Below are 17,623 nucleotides of genomic sequence, written 5' to 3'. Positions count from 1 at the left end.
AGTGATGATATATGTTACTTTTTTCCAGATATGAAAAATATTTTCATGGTGACATTAAAACAATCACTTTTCACTTATGTTAGCATTAAATAATGCGTTTTTTTTTGCAAGCTGGCATTGGTCTCACAGCCAATACCTTCCTCCTCCTCTTCCGCATCCTCACGTTCTTTCTGGATCACAGGCCGAAGCCCCATGACCTGGTCACCGGTAACTTGGCCCTCGTCCACATACTGGTGCTGTTCACGACGGTGTTTTTTTCTCCAGGCCCGTTTGAGTCACTGCGTTTTCAGAATGACGTCAAGTGTAAGGCTCTGTTCTATGTGACCAGGGTGATGCGGGGCCTCTCCATCTGCACCACCTGCCTCCTGAGCATGCTCCAGGCCGTCACTATTAGCCCCAGCTCCTCTTGGTTGGGACGGTTCAAACAGAAATCCAGACACTACGTCATCCATTCCTTACTCTTTTTGTGGTTTCTCTGTTTGTCCTTCAGTAGTAACCTGCTATTGTTTACCGTGGCTGCTTCTAATGTGACCCAGACCCAAGTGCTGAGCTTTGGTAAATACTGCTCACTTTCCTCTGCAAGGTACCTCCGGTGGAGCCTGTTTTTCATGATGATACAAGTGAGAGACGTGTCCTTTGTAGGCGGCATGCTGCTCTCGAGTGTGTACATGGTGACTCTCTTGTTCAGGCATCAGAGGCGATCCCAGCACCTGCACAACATGTCCCTCTCCCCGAGCATCTCCCCGGAGAAAAGGGCCACCCAGATCATCCTGCTCCTGGTCAGTTTCTTTGTGGTCATGTACTGGGTGGACCTGGTCATCTCCTTCTGCACGATTGTGTTGCTGGCTTATGGTCCCATCATGCTGGGTGTCCAGAGGCTGGTGGTCAATGCCTATCCCACAGTGAGTCCTTTGGTGATAATCATTTTTGATAAAAGGATAATCAGTACTCTGCAAAATATGCAACAGAAATGTCATAGATTTTTAACAAAATAATAAATTAATTCTCTGAGAAATAGGTGTTTCTTACATCAATTACACTATTAAAGTAACAGAGAATTTGTTATTTGAGTTACTTAACACGTGTAAAATTGCACTTGTATAGCTAAATCCTTTGAAACTGATGCCGGCGAAGACTTTGTGGTTTTAGTGTAGTTTCTACCATGACTTTGTGTTCTATGTTTTAGAAGTGTGTTGATTTTCCTTTTGATTCTCTGCTCTTCATATAAGAAAACTTTCTTTTTGAGGTGTATACTTAAGAAACTTTTATTGGCTACAAAATCTATCCATGTTTTACTTTATATGTCTTTTTTCTCTACTTCTGAAAATATTTTTGAGTGCCCTTATCTCATAAACATATTCTCCCTAAGCATCCAGTTACAGGTTGAACAATGATTTCTTTCAGCACTTTTTGTTTAGTTCTGTTTTCTGTCTCTACACAAGCTGTGCAGATTTTGCTTTCGCCCTTCTTGCTTCTCTCTGTCCTGTCTCACAGATTTTTATTCTTTATTCTCTTTGGTGTTATGCAGTTTGACTGTTACTGGAGTATTTATCTCTTCTTGTAACAGGGCTATTATAGTTTTATGGATATATGTCTGGGTTTCAATTTTAGAAGTTAGTAAATCATTTATTTTATTGTTGTAATCATTGTTTTTTGTACTTTAGTGGCACAATTAAATTATTTTCTCTTCTCATTCTATTTTTATAGATGTATAATTAAATTCACATTTTCATTAGTTTTATTAGATTATTTTCATCCTTATTATTCTATCACACTAATCCTGTTCTGAGCATTTCTAATTTAATTTTTAACCCAAATATTGTACTTTTAATTAATTTATTTTCGTTGTTTAAGTTCTACCTCACTTGTTACCAAATATGCTTATTCTCTTTACAATTTCTTAATTTTTAAATATCATTTTGATTTTCTATTTTTTCTTATTGACTTTACTGAAACAGTTTTTTTGTTTTGTTTTGTTTTTTGTTTTTTCTGAGACAGAGTCTCACTGTTTTGCCTGGGCTAAAGTGCCATAGCGTCAGCCTAGCTCACAGCAACCTCCAACTCCTGGGCTCAAGCGATCCTTCTGCCTCAGCCTCCCGAGTAGCTGGAACTACAGGCATGGGCCACTGTGCTCAGCTAAATATATATATATATATATATATATATATATATATATATATATATATATATATTTCTGTTGTCCAGCTAATTTCTATTTTTTTTAGTATAGTAAGGATCTCACTCTTGCTCAGACTGGTTTCAAACTCCTGAGCTCCAACAATCCTCGTGCCTGAGCCTCCCAGAGTGTTAGGATTACAGGCATGAGCCACCACTCCCTGCCTTTGTGATTTTTTTAAAAGATAAAACGTGAGCATTCAAAAAGAACTTGTGTTCATTGGAAAATGTAAAATTATACTTGATGCCTTTTCATTCTTTTCTCCTATAAGGCGTAATTGTGGTACATTCTTGAGAAAGAGTAAACTGAGCCTAGAAATTGGTCATCTGAAGTTGTCTCCCTCATCCTTTTGGTAGTTCACCCTAATTATTCAGTACATCCTCTTCTACATGTGAAAATGCTTAGACTAAGGTTCCCATGATGCAGTCCCGAACCTTATGAAGGTAAGTATCAAGCTTAAATTACTGATTCCTTTAAAAAGCGTATTGTACACGTGGTCCCTTATTATTGGAGATACAGTCCTGAGAGCATCATTGGATTGGAGTCTTATGTGCACTGATCCTGGATGAGCAGCCCACAGGCGGCGATAACAGCACTCTAAGGGCTCACAGGTGGTGAGAACAGCACAGTGTGAAACTGTAATAACAACACCCCTTGACTGTAATAATACGTTACAAACTTATTGTGCTTTAGCTTTAATGGGAAAAACAACATAAAAACAAACTCATAAAAAAAGTTTAGACAGGAGATCTGAGAAATTTCAAAGAAGAATACTAAAGGTTGACACTCACCTACTGTGGCCTCAACACTAGGTGGATAGGAATGTCACACCTGTTTGGATCTGACGGAATCAGTAATGCCCTTTCACTTCAATGTTAATCCACCATCCTGCTTAGCAGTGACTGCTGCTTTCCCTGGACGCCTTCACACGTTCCCTCATCCCACTCACTCTTCCTAACTGTTCCCATAGTTGAGCAACTGGAGCCTGATACGTGGCCATTGAAGGGTGGAGTCCGGCCTCTCTCCACGTGCTCGACCGTTTCCACTTCCGTTTCTGTCACACTCACCTTCCCTTCGCCGCCGGCTCTCCCGGACGCGCCGCGCACTTCCGCCTGGGAGGCCTGGCTGTGAGGGGAGCGGGCTCACAGAGCCGGAAGGACGTCATCACGGACGTGACCCCGTGCGTGACCCCGCCCCACCGAGTCCAGGGCGCTGGCCCGGAGCCCAGAGGCCCAGAGCCCCGCACTGGCCGTGGGCCGCGCCCGCTGGGCGGTGCGGACGTGCGGTGTCCGCGGGTGGAACCGCTGACGGCGGCTCCCGGGCGGCGCGGGGGCGGCCTGTGTCCCGGCCCTCCGGAGGCCGCGGCAGGAGCAGGGCTGGCTCTGCGGCCGAGACCGCGGGCCTGTGTGAGGCCGCCGCATCCTCCGGGTGACAGGGTGACTCCGTCATGAAAGAGCAGAACAACGACACGCACCCCACAGCAACTGCGGGAAGTGGCTCTGCGTGTTTCCATGGCGAAGACTAGCTTGCATTTCTATTGTTTTACTTAGAACCCGGTAGGGATTATGTATTGATAGTGTACGGTGTGCCTATGATTCCGTCAGCAAACTTGAGCATGTGAGTAGATTCCGTCAGTGTCACTAGTCCTTTCGTTTGTTTCTGATTTAAGGCTAATGTTAAAGTCTGTTTGAAATGACTGACGTAACTTCAGTAAAATTTCAATAAGAGGAGGTGAATGTTCATTTTTAGGAGGAACTGATACCTGGCTAAATATTTGTACCCTTGTGATGGTTTCTGTCAGTTATTTTATTCGATTTTAATTTCAGTAATATGAAAATCGATTTAAAATTTCCCTTTAGTCCTTGCAATAATAAAGGAGATTAGGTGTAGTGGTGGTATACCAATATTTAGAATTCTTAAATGTACTAATGTTTTCAGTTGATGCCCATACTTAAACAATTTATGTCATAGCAATTCTGTCATTTTAAAATACCATTCTTTACCCTGGAAAGAAGCAATGCACTTATCTTAACCTTAATTAGCAGGGTGGATAGCCAATAAAACACTCTTTGAAGATTACATTTTCATGAAGTAGACAAAGAATACAAAAAAAAAGTCCCTTAATTTTTCCTCCACCTTTACAAATCTTACTGGAGGAGTGTTCAGAAATTAAAATTTGTGTTTGTTAAGACTTCATGACCAGACATGGTGGCTCTCGCCTGTAATCCTAGCACTCTGGGAGGCCGAGGCAGAAGGACTGCTCGAAGTCAGGAGTTCGAGAGGAGCCGGAGCAAGAACGTAACCACGTCTCTATTAAAATTAGTAATAAATTAGCTGGAAAAATAAAAAAATACACAACTAATCAACGGGGCATGGTGGGCCTTGCCCGTTCCTGGGCTTCTTGGAGGCTGAGGCAGGAGGATCACTTGAGCTCAGGCGTTGGAGGTTTCTGTGAGCTAGGCTGATGCCACGGCACTCTATCCCGGACAACACACTGAGACTTTGCCTCAAAAAAAAAAAAAAGCAGAAAAAAGCCTTGATGCTGTTGTGGGTTTTAAGAAGTCATATAGGTGATGTAAAATGTATGGAAAACATGGCAGTTGACATTTCTTCATGTCTCACTAAGCTATCTGACGTAACTTGCAGAACATAGTTGGATATTATATTCAAAATAATAATAATCACACTTCAGATGTCCTTTATCAAACTTTATTCGGGCAGTACTTTTTAAAAAAATTGTAATTTTCTCACTATACTTTACTAAAGCTGTTGATTATGAAAAACAACAACAAAAATGCCTTTTTATGTTGCTATTATTTAATTTTATTTTCTGTATTTTAGCTTAGAAAATGGCCTTCTGTAAATAGATCATTAACAGGGACACTTAACTAATTGGGCTACTTAAAATGCTATGGAGGGGGAAAATGTGATTTGTTTTCCCAAATTGCTGGTTAAGATGTGCTATAGCCAACAAACATATGAAAAAATTCTCAACATCTCTAATCATCAGGGAAATGAAAATCAAAACCACAATGAGATATCACTTAACTCCAGTGAGAATGGCCTTTATCAAAAAGTCTTCAAACAGTAAATGCTGGCGTGGATGCGGGGAGAGAGGAACACTCCTACACTACTGGTGGGACTGCAAACTAGTTCAACCTCTGTGGAAAGCAATTTGGAGATACCTTAAAATGATACAAGTGAATCTACCATTTGATCCAGCAATCCCATTACTGGGCATCTACCCAAAAGATCCAAAGTCACTCTACAAAAAAGACACCTGCACTCGAATGTTTATAGCAGCACAATTCATAATTGCAAGGCTGTGGAAACAGCCCAAGTGCCCATCAATCCAAGAATGGATTAATAAAATGTGGTACATATATACCATGGAGTAATATTCAGCTGTAAGAAACAACAGTGATATAGCACATCTTATATTTTCCTGGATAGAGCTGGAACCCATACTACTAGGTGAAGTATCCCAAAAATGGAAAAACAAGCACCACATATACTCACGAGCAAACTGGTATTAGCTGAGTAGCACCTAAGTGGACACATAGGAACTACAGGAATAGGATATTGGGCAGGGGGAGGGGGCGGGTATATACATACATAATGAGGGAGATGTGCACCATCTGGTGGATGGTCATGCTGGAAACTCAGACTTGTGGAGGAAAGAATATTTATTGAAAGCTTAAGATTTGCACCCCCATAATATGCAGAAATAAAACAAAAAGTTAAAAAAAATGTGCTTTCTAAAGCCTCACTCTGGCTGGAGTTATTTTGTACAAATCATGCAGAGCCTGCCTGAGCCACCAGCCTTGCTCAGAGAATCACAACCAAGAATGTGGGCAAAGTCAGAGCAGTGGAAATGGATACTTTTCTTTTTTATCTTGAGAGCTTAATCCAAATTGGTATTTTATAGGTGGATTTCCAAGATTTCAGTACGGAGAAATAAAGTAAATGGAAACTAAATCAGTTTTTTACATCAGGAATACTCCAGAGCACATATAAGCAAAGCAGGTGACATCATTTGCATAAGAAAGAGTACACCATCGAAACACCCTTTTGTGTTTGATTTTATGTTTTCACAAAAAACAACCCATAAACGCTAAGGTTAAATTTTGTATTAAGTTGTAGCCTTTTGATTGAGATACATGATATTTGATAGTGTGATTTGTCAGGGGAGGGACTATGATGTGATGGTTCTGTATGTACCTTTTAATCTTCATGTAGCTGGGTCTAAATAAAACGTTTTAAAGGTTATCAGAAATGCATTATAATTTAAAACATATACACTTAGGATTGGGGAAAATGCAGCTATAATAGGCAAAAAATAGTGACCACTGTAGAAAGCATCCCGATGTAGTCTGTTGGGCACCTGTGATTGACAAGGTGCAGACGAGAGTCCACAGTGATGGCTGACGGCTACGTACCTGTCCTTGTGGTTGCTGAGTGGCTGTTCTATATTTTGTGTATGAGAAATTTTCTAGAAACTATCTCTACTAACAGTAAGGATTCTAAATTAAGTGTCATTTCTAGGTCACATGGTTTCTTCTTTGGAAACATTACCTTTAGAAATTCACTTAAGCCATGAGGCCTGAGAAAAGGGAGAAAAGGAAATATGTAACATGGTTCTTGTGGCCTCTGACCACCAATACACGTGTTTTCCTCTCGTTGATGACAGAGTGATAATTCATGTTTCCTGCATTAGTCCTTTAAAGCATGCAAAGACAAGAAAGAAAGAACTTCTATTTGCAAACTGAAAATACAGTAAGCCTTAATATTTTCCTATGTCAGTAACATTACTGGTGTTCTTCATTTTCCCCACGGACTTTCTGTTACTATCTAGAGTCCTTTCCTTTCAGGCTCAGGAACATCATTTAGCATTTCCTGTAGGACAGGTGCACTGTCAAGAAATACCATAAAATCTATTTATCTGAAAATATCAAAATTGCCTCTTGATTTTTTTCAATATTTTATTTTTATGGCAGTTTATTTTATAGTAAACCTGAAAGGAGAGCACAGAGTTTCCATACACACCCCAGCTCTGTATACTAGAGCACCCCATCCTCACCACCTTCCTTCTAGTAAACTGACACACCAGGGTGGTACAATTTTTTACAATTGACGAACCTACAATGACACATCACAATCACACAAAGCCTAGTTGACATTAGGGTTCACTCCCAGTGCTGTGCATTCTCTGTGAATCGACAGTGTGAAACGAGAGGTTGCTGATTTTACTGAGTTCTAAATAGATTCTAGTTATCAACCCTTCAATGGATGTGTAGCTTTCGAAAATTTTGTTCCATTCTGTGGTTGTCTGTTTCCTCTCATGACTGTTTCTCTGGCTGTGCAGAAGCTTTTTAATTTGATCAGGTCCCATTTATTTATTTTTGTTGATGCAGTGATTGCCTTGGGAGTCTTCTTCATAAATTCTTTGCCTAGACCAATGTCTAGAAAAGTATTTCCAACATTTTCCTCTAGAATTCTAATAGTTTCATACCTTAGGTTTAAGTCTGTTTCCCAGCATGAGTTGATTTTTGTGAGAGGTGAAAGGTGTGGATCCTGTTTCAGTATAATACATGTGGCTATCTAGGTTTTCCAACACCATTTATCGAATAAGAATTTTTTCCCCAGTGTATGTTTTTGTCTGTTTTGTTGAAGATTAGATTGCTATGGGAGGCTGGTTTTATATCTGGGTTGTCCGTTCTGTTCCACAGGTCCCTATTCTTGTGCCAATCACGAGCTGATTTATTACTACAGCTTGTAGTATAGTTTGGAATCTGACAAATTGATACCTTCCTTATTTTTTATTGCGTAGAATTGCTTTTGCCATACAGGGTCTTCTCTGGTTCCATACAAAGCGTAAAAGTATTTTTTCTTTATCTGTGCAAAATGATGTTGGCATTCTAATAGGTATAGCATTAAATCTATAAATCACTTTGGGTAGTATAGACCTTTTAATAATGTTGATTCTGGCAACCCACAAGGATGGTATGCTTTTCCATCTGTGTACGTCCTCTGCTATTTCATTCCTCAGTGTTTCATAGTTCTCCCTGTAGAGGTCTTTTACCTCCTTAGTTAAATATAGTTCTAGGTTCTTTGTTTTCTTTGTTGCTATTGTGAAGGGTATTGAGTCTTTGATTTTGCTCCCAATTTGCCTGTTACTGGTGTATATGAATGCCACTGATTTGTGTGTATTGATTTTGTATCCTGAGACTTTACTGAATTCATTTCTGAATTCAAGGAGTCTCTTGGTTGAATTCTTGGGGTTTTCTGGGTATAATATCATATCATAAGCAAAGAGTGAGTGTTTGATCTCTTCTGTCCCCATTTGGATGCCTTTAATTTCGCTTTCATGTCTGATTGCTATACCCAGGACTTCCAGCATTATGTTGAATAGAAGTGGAGATAGTGGGCAACCTTGCCTTGTTCCAGTTCTACGTGTGAATGCTTTCAATTTTTCCCCATTCAGTATGAATTTACCTGCGGATTTGTCATATATGGTTTGTATCATTTTTAGGTAAGCCCCTTCTACGCCTAATTTGTTAAGTGTTCTTATCATAAAAGGGTGTTGAATTTTGTCGAATGCTTTTTTCTGCATTGTTTAAAGGCTCATATTGCCTTTGTTTTTGCTTCTGTTTATGTGGTGACTTACACTCATAGATTTGCATATGGTGAGCCATCCCTGCATCCCTGGGAAGAAGACGGCTTGGTTGTGATGGGATTATTTTCTTAAAGAGCACCTGGGTTTGGTTAGCTAGGATTTTGTTGAGAATTTTTGCATCTATATTCATAAAAGATATTGGTCTATAGTTGTCTTCTTTGTTGTGTCCTTTTCTGGTTTTGGTTTCAAAGTGATGTTGGCTTCATAAAATGAATTGGGTAGGCTTCCATCCTTCTCAATGTTGTGGAATAATTTCTTCAGGATAGGCACCAGTTCTTCTTTGTAGGTGTGGTAAAATTCGGGTGTGAAACAATCCGGTCCAGGACTTTTCTTTTCAGGAAGGTTTCTAATTGCTGTTTCTATTTCACTATGTGATATTGGTCTGTTCAGGAGTTCTATTTCTTACTGGTTGAGCCTAGGTAGGCTGTGTTTTCCTAAAAATGTTTCCGTTTCCTCCACATTTTCCAGTTTGTGTGCATAAAGGTATTTATAGTATTCCTAGATTATATCGTGTACTTCCATGGCGTCAGTTGTAATGTCTCCTTTTTTGTTCCTGACGGAACTTATTAGAGATTTCTGTTTTTTGCTTTTCCTTAGTCTAGTCAAAGGTGTGTTAATATTGTCTCTTTTTCTGTAGAACCAATTGTTGTGTTATGAATCTTCTTTATAGTTTCCCTGATGTCAATTTCATTTAGTTCTGATTTGATCTTATTAATTTTACTCCTTTTCCTGGGTTTGGATTTGGTCTGTTCTTCTTTTTCTAGCTCTTTGAGTCGATTCATTAGGTTTTCTATCTGTAATCTTTCTGACTTTTAGATATAGGAATTTATGGAAATAAACTTTCCTCCCAGGACTGCTTTAGCTGTGTCTCACAGAATTTGATAACTTGTGTCTCCATTGTCATTAAGTTCAAAGAATTTTTTGATTGATGCAGAAAATGTCGGGTGCCGGGACGTGGCCAATTGCCGCCTCACCGTAGTTCCGCACCTCAGGGGGCCAGTGCTGTGCGTGGCCAGTTAAAGGCACGCCGCTGGACCGTGGCACCCAGCCGCCCTGGACCCCCACATCACCCAGCCTCCCCGGGACCCCGAGTGCCACCAGGACCCCGCATGCCAGAATGCCCCAGGCCCTCGTGCAGCGGCCTGTTTCCGGCCATGCTGCTTGCGTGATCCTGATTGGGTAATTTTTGAATCCCCCTGTTTTTGATTGGATGTTAAAGCTTGTTGCTGATTGGATGTTAAAGCTTGTAGTTGATTGGATGCTTCTTGAGCCCTACCAAGGGTATAAAAGCAGGGGCAGAAGGGCAGGAAGCGGGAGACCATCAGGAGAACATCGAGGGAACATCGGAAGACACAAAGAGAGCTGTAACACTAGGTTTGCTGAGTCTGCTGTAGAAGAATAAAGGCTGTTCTCCGACTCTTCGTGTGCTGCTCGGTTCTTTCCCCGGTCAAACGAATAAGAGCTGTAACAAGGGCTGTAACACTAGCTGTACACACTGCCGCAACATTTTGGTTCCCTGACTGGGAAAGCCGACCGAGCTGGTTCCTTGAAGTCACCGGATTGGTGAACGGGGCGGACGGTGGACGGCATCGGTGGAGATGGCTCCTTGAAGCCACGAGAACATCAAACGGTGCAGATGGCTCGGACGAGCGGACTGCACCCGGACAGTGGACGGCACTGAGCAGCATCTCTCTCCTTCAGCACCAAGAGCTATTGGCCAAGGGCAATAAGCTTGCCAAGGCCTTGCTGAGGGAGGGGAAGCAGGGACACTGATGCAGCCCACACTTCGACAGGCCTCCCGGCAGGTGCTGGCCTCCACGGTGCTGTTGCCCAAGGGCAATAGCAGGAGGCTGAGCAGGTGGGTGCTGGGCTTAGCCAGCTGGAGCGGCAGACCAAGGCCAGGAGGTTGGATAAGGTAGGGTCCCTGGGACCCGCCAGAGATCAGCCTATCAGCGGAAGAGGAGCCACATCGGCTCCTAGGGGATAGGCCTGTCAGTGGGGCAGAATAGGAGCCCAATTGGCTCCTAGGGTTTGGCCCGTCAGTGGGATGGAAGAGGAGCCCCATCAGCTCCTAAGGACAGGGATCTCCCAGGGGAGAGAATGTGTAACCTCTGAGTGAATGTGAGTGGAGGGAAGAGTGACTGGTCATTGTGTCGGTAGCCCCACAGCTTCAGCTACGGGGTTTGAGTGGGTCCTAACCTGGGGTTCTATGGCGACGTTGGCATAACGGTGATTGCCAAGATGTGCCTAAGTTCCCTCAAGGGACACAGCTAGGCAGACACCTGAGAGCAGGAAAGGAGTGTTGTCGGGTGGCGTAGGGAATGGGAACGCTGGTTAGGAGCTAGAGCAGGGATCAGAGTCTGGGCAGGGACAAGGTTCAGAAAAGGAGTGTTGGGCGGTGTAGGGGACAGGAGTGCTGGATGAACATGGGAGGGTTCGAATCCAAGCCAACAGTTGCAAGGTGCATGCTGATAAGTTTCATGCGTTCGTTGTGGAGAGTGGTGACTGGGACTGCATCCGACACCCCACCACCATCGGCTTCTCCACTGCTGGCATCTCCACCACTCGTCTGCCGGTTGCAGTGTGCCCCGGCCTTCCAGATGCCTCTGTGTGAAATGCGAGGTCCACCGCAGGTTTGGGATGCCAGAACCATCCAGCCGGGGCAACCTGCCCTGCATTATCAGCCTTTCTCCACCACCGATCTATTGAGTTGGAAACACCATACGCTGTCCTACTGGGAGAAACCACAGGCCCTCATCGACCTCCTGGAGTCCATCTTCCAGATTCATCGTCCCACGTGGGAAGATTGCCGGCATCTCCTGCTGACTCTCTTCAATACCAAAGAACGGCATCAGATTATGACTGGAACTCGGAAGTGGCTGCAGGAACGGGCGCCAATGGGCACCCTGGATGTGGAACAGTGGGCATCGCCAGCGGTGCCTGAGACCAACCAGAGTGGGATTTCAACGCACCAGGAGGACAAGCAGCACTGGAATGGTACCGAGAGGCTCTTCTCCAAGGAGTGCAAGAAGGGGCCAAAAAGCTGACCAACATGAGCAAGGCTGCCTTCATTACCCAGAAGCCAGAGGAGTCACCGTATGACTTCCATGAGCGCCTCTGTGAGGCATGCCGGATATACACACCTATCAACCCGGAAGGCAGCCGAAAACCAGAGAATGGTGAATGCAGCATTTGTCGGGCAATTGGCCTCCGACATTCGGAGGAAGCTGCAGAAACTCGAAGGATTTGCAGGCATGGGTATCATGCACTTATGGAAGTGGCCCAGAAGGTGTACGTCAGCCGGGACCGGACTGCTCAGAGGGAGGAAGACCAGAGGATGAAGAAAAAGGCCGCCCTCCTGGCTGCTGCCCTCGGTAGATCCAACCCATCCAGGCGGCCCAGACCCCCACAAAAGGGGGGAACCAGAGGACGGGCACCCTTGGCAAGAGACCAGTGCGCCAATTGCAAAAGGTTTGGCCATTGGAAGAATGAATGTCCCCACAAGGGAAGTGGGATAGTGCGGCCTAGATCCCCACGAAAGGGGGGAACCAGATGGGTGCCCCTGGCAGGAGACCAGTGTGCGAATTGCAAAAGGTTTGGCCACTGGAAGAATGAATGCCCCCACAAGGCAAGTCAGATAGTGTGGCCTGGAACCCCACGAAAGGGGGGAAACAGAGGGCGGGTGCCCCTGGCAAGAGACCAGTGTGCCAATTGCAAAAGGTTTGGCCACTGGAAGAATGAATGTCCGCACAAGAGAAGTCACCTGTTGCAAAGGAGGGCCCCTTTCAGGACAACCCAACAGAAACTGGAAGCCCAAGAGCTAGTGGGGCTCGCTGGCATTGAGTCCGAGTTGGGCCAACCAGGTTCCTTCAGCCCTCAGGAACCCACAGTCAAGATGGAAGTAGGGGGCCAACAGATGACATCTGTGGACATTGGAGAAGAACACTCAGTTGTGATAAGGCACGAGGTCCTCCACATGCCAGACTGTCCGGTGCCTCTCTTGGGACGGGACTTGCTGAGCCAGTATGAGGCAGACGTCAACCAGAGGACCGAGGAGCTGGAGGAGGCCAAGAAGAAGCTGGCAGAGAAAGACAAGGAGCGCGCTGACCTGAGGCACAACCACCAGGGGGCAGTGGAGTCCCTGCAGGCCTCCCTGGGTGCTGAGACCCAGGCCCACAAGGAAGCACTAAGGCTCAAGAAAAAGATGGAAGGTGACCTCAGGGACCTGGAGCTGCAGCTGGGCCACGCTACCCAGCAGGCCACAGAGGCCCAGGCGGCCACACGGCTGCTGCAGGCCCTGCTGAAGGAGGAGCAGGCAGGGCGGGATGAGGAGCAGCGGCTGGTGGCTGAGCTCCGAGAGCAGGCGCAGGCCCTGGAGCGCTGGGCTGCGCTGTTGGCCTCTGAGCTGGAGGAGCTGCGGGCTGCGCTGAAGCAGGGTGAGCACAGCCGGCGGCTGGCGGAGCAGGAACTGTTGGAGGCCACCGAGCGCCTCAACCTCCTGCATTTGCAGAACACAGGCCTCCTGAACCAGAAGAAGCAGCTCGGGGTGGATTTGGCCCACCTGAGTGGGGAAGCAGAGAAGGCCAAAAAGGCCATCACCAATGCCAGCATGATGGCTGAGGAACTGAAGAAAGAGCAGAACACAAGTGCACACCTGGAACAGAATACACTGGAACAGACGGTGTGGGAGCTCCAGGCCCGACTTAAGGCTGAACAAGCTGCCCTCAGAGGCGAGAGGCAGGTACCTGTGGGGGTCCTGGTGCTGACTGTGGGCCCTGGCAGAGGCCAGAGGCCTGTCTGTCTAAGCGGCTGGACTCGGTAGTGTTGGGATGGCTGCCTCGGTTGTTGGTCAAGAAGGCAGACTGGCGTGTTTGGGCAGGATGTCCGTGTGTGGACCTTGAGCCCTGTCACCTACCTTCCTACCAGGCCAGGGCCCCCGGACCACGACTATGCTGAGGCCGTGGAGGAGGTCTGTGCAAGCCGGCCAGACTTGACGATGGTCTGTTGCCAGCGCCTGACCTCGAGCTCTACACAGACAGCAGCAGCTACATCCAGGATGGCAAACGGTTGGCTGGCTACGCAGTCACCACAGGGAGCGAAGTCGACACGTCAGCCCCTCTGCCTCAGGGATGGTCAGCCCAGAGGGCAGAGTTATGGGCGCTCATCCAAGCCCTCAGGTATGCCCACGGCAAAAGGGCCAATGTATATACAGACTCCAAATATGCCTTCGACAAGGAAAGAGGGCTATTGACCGCAAGGGTAAATATTGGTTACCCCTACTGCGGTCAAAGTTATCATTCCCCAGTGAAGCGACCCAAGAAGATCCGGCTCAGACGCTCGTCTACAAGTTGGCCCTGAATATGGCTGGACTGTATGGGACCACTGGTCTGGACTGTCATGGGAATTGGACTTGGGGCCTTTGCTACAAGAGACTGGACTAACTTGCTTTGGTAATCCTTTTCTGGGTTTACATGGGGTGCCTCTGTGTTCTTGGTTGGGGCTCTCTGGGGAAGAATGTAAGCCACTCAGGAATTGTAACTACCAAAGTCAAAGGGCTGTGGTAACCATGGGGCCCAATGTAGTTATCAGATTCATAGAGAGGTTGATGCCTCTGTGTATAAGGGCATCAGAAGGGGGGAATGATGTGGAAAATGTCGACGCCGGGGATGTGGCCGATTGCCACCTCCCCATAGTTCCACATCTCCAGGGGCCAGTGCTGTGCGTGGCCGGTTAGAGGCATTCTGCTGGGGCCGGGCCCCGCTGCCCACAGCCGCCCCTGATGCCCGAGTGCCGCCCGGACCCTGCGTACCGGAGTGCCCCAGGCCCACGTGCCGCGGCCTGTTTCCGGCCACGCTGCTTGCGCGATCCTGATTGGGCAATTTTTGAATCCCACTGTGTTTGGTTGGATGTTAAAGCTTGTTGCTGATTGGATGTTAAAGCTTGTTGCTGATTGGATGTTAAAGCTTGTAGTTGATTGGACGCTTCTTGAGCCCTACCACGGTTATAAAAGCAGGGGCAGAAGGGCAGGAAGAGGGGGAACATGGGAAGACACGAAGAGAGCTGTACAGTAGGTGTGCTGAGTCTGCTGTAGAAGAATAAAGACTGTTCTCTGATTCTTCGTGTGCCGCTCGGGTCTTTCCCCGGTCGATGGATAAGGGCTGTGGCACTAGCCATGCACACTGCCCCAACACCCCAGGTCTCCAGCCATGTCCTGGTGGGCGTCGCTGGGATGTGTGAGCTGATTTCAGGCCAGCAGCGGGCAGAGACTGCGAGGGCAGGAGGGAATACAGAGCTTGTCATTTTCCTGACAGGGAAGTGACATGCTCATGCCCCTGCCTGGTGCAAGGCCTCCTCCCACCCTTGCCCGCTCACCCCACTTTAGGGAGCTGGCACCCCAGTGCGGGGTGGGACACAGCCCTGCAAGGCCGAGAGACGTGCATTGATTGGGCTTCTTTGGTTTGTCCGGTTTGGAAAGTCCCCAGTCACACAGCCACGTGCTGGTGGCTGTTTGGGATTGGCCAAGGTTAAGCTTTATATTTGTCTAACATAATTATTTACCAGAATTGAATAAAGTTAAGTTTTGCTTATATTTGTAATATAAGCAAGATGAAGGCAACTTCAGGCCTAGCTGACGCTGCTCCTGCCTTCTGCCCCCCACGGCAGTGCCCTGTGTCCTCTGGAGGACGAGGCCCTGTGGCAGAGGTGGCGTCGTCCTTACTCTTTCAAAGCTGTTTGTCATCTAGTGTTGACCTTCACAACCAGAGGTCACTGAGGGCACATGTGAAGACCACCAGGAATCCCCTGCCCAGTGGGGACACACTGAGAACTGGGAGGGGCATCTACTCGTGTTTGCATCAGGGGGAGCTGGAGACTCCCAACCCCCCAGGCTGGTGATCAGGACAAGGAGCTCACAGGGGAGTTTGCAGCCCAGCTGTTCCTCACCTGCTGTTTTCCAGGAATTAGGAGTTCAGTTTCCCTGTGGGCTCCCCTTTCCAGCAGTCCCAAGGCGAGGGCCGTCCTGACTCCACAGGTGACACGACAATTGGGGGCCTTGGGGGAGAGGAGCTGGTGGCGCCCCTTCCTCATAACCATGTCTCGGGCCGTCTCAGGCACAGACTCCCGCGGCAGACTCAGCTGGGTGAGTGCGTGTCTCTCTGCTTCAGCAGCGGTGAGAGCTCAAGACCTGGGGGAGGAGGGAGGGGAGGAGGCAGGATTGTCTCAGGGAAGAGCTGGGAGAGTCTCTCCTCGTGATTTCACTCACATCTCTATGAATTGTGACTAAATCTAGTAGACGTTTCCAAATGAAAGATCAGCTTTATAGATCTTATGAGGTTTTTCAATTACAGATTTTTTAAAGAACTTTCATAGTTTTGTGATGTACTTGAACTGGAATTGTGTTTGAGCTTCTAATTTACTAATTTTTACCAACTGAACTTGCTGCATTTAATTATGTGAAAATTTCCTTTTTATAATGCAGGAAAACTGAACAGATTGAAAGTGACTTACTCATACTTCTTTTTCTTTTAGGTTTAAAGACACCTTACTATACTTATAAATAATATTGGATAAGTGCTTAAAATTATAGTATCATAAAAGTAGATGATTTTGCCATTTTGTATTATTTATATTTTATGAGTGTAACAGAAAGATTTTATTTTGTTTTATTCTGTCACAATGAAATTTTGGGGAGGTTACCAAGAAGCTGTATACAAATATCATCTTTGCTATTTATCAAATCTTGGTAGAGTTAATGAATATCTCACATGAAGTAATCTGATAAATTTATGCATGCTTTAAATACTTCCATAAAACAAACTCAGTGTCAGTATTTTATGTCTTTGAAGTAAATTAAATTCTTATACCATTTTTGTATATGTGTTTAGATAAGATTGTTTAGTAATGAGAGAATAATCATTTTTAAGTTTTAAAGACATGGCATCCAATTATTAAAAATATCTTTTAAATTTTCTATTTCTGTTGTTCCCTCTGAAAATTTCTAATTGTAGTTTCTTAAAACGTATAATTACATATTTTAATTTTGGCATTTAGATTCACAAGCAATTTGAGTTCAGTACAAAGATATGAATAGTATATTTTAGCATATACTTTTATGAAGGTAAGGCAGAGAGAATGGAATAAGAAAAGATGAAACAGAAAAAAAAATAATAGGTATTCTTCACTTGTGGCATGTGAGGACATCAAACCTTGAAGAAACTTGAATGCTAGAAAACCTGCATGTCTCTAAATATTGTAAACATTTTTTTTAAGTTTCTTTGATCCTAAAGCCTCTGAATTTCATATATTTAGGGAGGCAAATGTCAGTGGGGACAGAGCACAAATGATCCTAATCTGGATGTGTGAGAACAGAGAACTCTTTCCTCTAAATTCCAAATCGGAATTTTCTCTCCAAATGCAATGTTTGGAACAGTTGGATGAATCTCCTTGCCATGTTACTGTGATGCACAGGAACATGATGGAAAGAAGAAAAAGAAAAGAAAACACACAAGAAAAGAAAACAAAAAAATAGAAAACCTCAAAAAACAAAAAGGGAGTGTTATATTTTGCTGATATCTTGTAGGCTATGGTGGTCAGAAAGAAACACAGTACCTATAGGAGGAATTTTAGGATTTCTCCAAATGTCTACACAGGACTCTTTATCAAGTCCTTCCGGAGTTTCCTTGTCTCCATCACCTGTGGTGACAATGTCCCTGCCTCGGCTTTTCTGCAGGGAGATGAGAGTTAAAGGCCCTGAGCAGTGTGGAGTCAGCAGG

At 45.3% G+C, this 17,623-nt stretch overlaps 1 long non-coding RNA gene across 1 annotated transcript in view; it reads left to right on the top strand.

The window, feature by feature from the left end:
- The first annotated feature begins 3,246 nt into the window (after positions 1-3,246).
- Positions 3,247-17,623, top strand: part of LOC142874987 (uncharacterized) — a 37,591-nt gene continuing 23,214 nt past the window's right edge. The window contains exon 1 of the long non-coding RNA XR_012922567.1: positions 3,247-3,793. This is a non-coding gene — a long non-coding RNA (uncharacterized LOC142874987). The remainder of the gene's footprint in view (positions 3,794-17,623) is intronic.

The sequence above is a fragment of the Microcebus murinus genome, chromosome 13 (assembly GCF_040939455.1).
Source record: "Microcebus murinus isolate Inina chromosome 13, M.murinus_Inina_mat1.0, whole genome shotgun sequence".
Taxonomy (NCBI): Eukaryota; Metazoa; Chordata; class Mammalia; order Primates; family Cheirogaleidae; genus Microcebus; species Microcebus murinus.
Note: the sequence above shows the minus strand (reverse complement) of the source record. Positions and strands in the feature narration are given on the sequence as shown.